This window comes from Colobus angolensis, unplaced genomic scaffold (assembly GCF_000951035.1).
Source record: "Colobus angolensis palliatus isolate OR3802 unplaced genomic scaffold, Cang.pa_1.0 Scaffold4, whole genome shotgun sequence".
Classification (NCBI taxonomy): domain Eukaryota; kingdom Metazoa; phylum Chordata; class Mammalia; order Primates; family Cercopithecidae; genus Colobus; species Colobus angolensis.
Window position 1 is genome coordinate 4,214,004 of NW_012117376.1, and position 3,299 is coordinate 4,217,302.

Consider the following 3,299-nt stretch of genomic DNA (forward strand, 5'->3'; position numbering starts at 1 on the left):
TCTGGCCAGCCCAGCTAATTTATTTATTGAGAGACAGGGTCTCATTATGTTGCCCAGGGCCGTCTCAAATTCCTGGGCTCCAGTGATCCTCCTTCTCCAGCCTCCCAAAGTTCTGTGACTGCATTTATTATTATTAAATGCCTAACTATTATTGACCCATTACTATGTGCCAGGCTTGTATTAAGCCCTTTATTATTCTCTCTCTCTCTCTTTTGGTTTAAACATTTATTTCTCATCATTCTGGAGCCTGGAAGTCTGAGATCGGTGTGCCAGCATGGTCAGGTTTTTGACGAAAGCCCCTTTGTGGTTTATAGATGGGTGTCTTCCTGTATCCTCACCTGGTGGAGAGAGCTCATTATCTCTCTCTCTTTCTTTTTTTAGATGAGTCTTGCTCTGTTGCCAGTCTGGAGTGCAGTGGCACGATCTCAGCTCACTGCAGCCTCTGCTTCCCAGGTTCAAGCAATTCTCCTGTCAGCCTCCCGAGTAGCTGGGACTACAGGTGCATGCCACCACTCCCGGCTAATTTTTGTATTTTTAGTAGAGACAGGGTTTCACTATATTGGCCAGGATGGTCTTGATCTCTCGACCTTGTGATCTGCCTGCCTAGGTCTCCCAAAGTGCTGGGATTACAGGCGGAGCTATCTCTTCTAAGAGACGGGATAGCACAATGGTAAAGTGGAAGATGATGAGCAAGCTTTCCTGGAGCCACATCCCAGCTCTCTCTTCCCAGCTGTGTGGCCATAAGTGAGTGAGTTAAGCCTCTGTGCCTCAGTTTTCCCATCTACAAAGTGGGGACAATAAGGAGACCAATCTCAAAGAGCTGTTGTAAGGATTAAATGAGTTAATCCACATAAAGCGCTCAGAACAGTGCCTGGCATGGGGCAAGAGCCCTGAGTGTTTGCTGTTCGTCATCAGGGGCTGTTATCCCCCTTTCATAAAGGAGGAATTTGAGGTTTTAGAGAAATGAGGTCACTTGCCCACAGCTACAGACAGGCAGCACTGGGATCCAAACCCAGGTCTGCTGGACTCCTCAGCCCACTGTCTGAACCACCAGGCTGGTGCCAGAGCTGACTCTGCCAGGGGCCGTGCTAAGCAAGTTACATGTTGCGTCTGGTTCAGTTTAACCACCCACCCCATTTGATACCCCTGCCCAGGCCTAGAACAGTCCTTGAAGCCTTGCTGACCAGCTTCTGATTGTTGTGGCTGAGGGAACTGAAGCCCAGAGAGGGGCAGCAACTTGCTCAAGGCCACACAGCAGGTGATCATAGGCAGAGCTGATCCACTGATATCCAGACACCACCAGAGACAGGCCAAGGTGGAAGCCCCTGGTAGGGGCGGGTGAGGAGTCTGGCTGGGAGTTTGGCCTTGTCTAGTCAAGAGATGAGCCTTGGTGTGAGAGTCCACGACCTCTGAGCAAATAGCTGGTGGATAAGGAGACAGCGGCCACAAGGTCATGGCACAGCTGTCAGCCTCTACTGGGGGATGGGGAGCTGAGGCACCTCTCGGGGTTGGGGAGGCGCCTGATGGCCAGTGAACACCAGGGCCACAGGACCTGGCCACAAGACAGGGCCCAGACTTGGCGTCCAGGGCTGGTTGAAAGGAGAAGGGGCCGGGCGCGGTGGCTCAAGCCTGTAATCCCAGCACTTTCGGAGGCCGAGACGGGCGGATCACGAGGTCAGGAGATCGAGACCATCCTGGCTAACACGTACTAAAAAATACAAAAATCTAGCCGGGCGAGGTGGCGGCGCCTGTAGTCCCAGCTACTCCGGAGGGCTGAGGCAGGAGAACGGCGTAAACCTGGGAAGCGGAGCTTGCAGTGAGCTGAGATCTGGCCACTGCACTCCAGCCCCGGCAACAGAGTGAGAATCTGTCTCAAAAAAAAAAAAAAGAAAGGAGAAGGAGCTGCAGCCCTCCCTCCCTGCAAGGCACTGGGCAGGGGCAGGTGGGGCAGGGGTTGGGGGGAAAGGGAGGGGACTAGGACAGGTATGTACCTCATAGAATCAGGCCTGAGGACCCCAGGAAAAGTGTAAGGAGTGAGTCAGGAGACCCAGGGGTGGGATCTGAGTGGGGGACCGGCTGAATTTGTGTCCAAGTGTGGGTGTGAAGCCTGTGGGAGCCCCTTCCCCACACAGCGTGTCTCTCCCTTGCCCACTTGTGTCACCAGGCCCCACTTCATGCAGTCCTCCCTCCCTTCTCTCTGAACAGCTCACACTCAGAGTAAAGTGCTCTGCATGGATTGACTGTCATCCTCACAACATGCCTATGAGAGCTTCCCAGATGGAGAAACTGAGGCACCAGAGGTTGTTTGTCCAGTGGCATGTGGCTGGTGGGTGGTGGCACTTGGATTTGAACCCAGGCAGTCTAACTCCAGGGTCTTTGCTGTCAACCTTTAGTCCCTGCTGCCTAGCTCCCACCCCTTCCCAAGTCTATCCCCAGGCACACTCAACCCCCATCAGATCCCCATGCAGTGTCCAGTTTCCACACCAGCTTCGGGGTCAGGCTTCAGTAATCCCCCCTCAGTCGGTGCCCTCCTTGGCACCCTGCCAGCCAGGACCCCTCCGTTCTCTGGGCAGCGACCCAGTCTGGGTCCTCTGTAGTTCAGGCCAGGAGGCCAGACCCAAAGACCCCTGGCAATTGCCCCCAATTCTGACGGGTGGGATGGAGTAGGCCAGGCTCTGATGGTAGGTGAGGGTGAGAGGCCCCGTTGTGGAGTGGCGGGGCTGGTGTGTACCTTGGCAGGGGGACAGAAAAGTGGGAGGCCCTCAGAGGGCAGGCAGCAGGAGGCGGAAGGTTGAGGGGGGTGGGCCCTGACCTGAGACAGCCTGGGGCCCTCCCTGCTCCTTTCCTGGACCTGGTGAAGGCTCTGGTCTTTCCTGCTTAGAAAACACACACACACACAGCCACACTCACACACCCACACACACAGCCACCCACATCCCCCCCCCCCACACACACCCACCCACACCCACACACACTCAACCACACATACCCACACCAAGCCACACACACACTCCCACCCCCCACACACAGCCACACGCACATCCACACCCACAGACACACCCACACACCCACACACAGTCACACACAGCCACACACACACTCCCACTCACACAGCCACACACCCCCACCCCCACAATCACACACACAAAATCACATGTACATTCACCCACATAGCCACACCCCCCCCACAGCCACACACACCCACACAAAGCCACATAGCCACATCCACACACCCACATACAGCCACCCACACTCCCTCACCCACACACAGTCACTCCCCCCACACCCCCCATGCACAC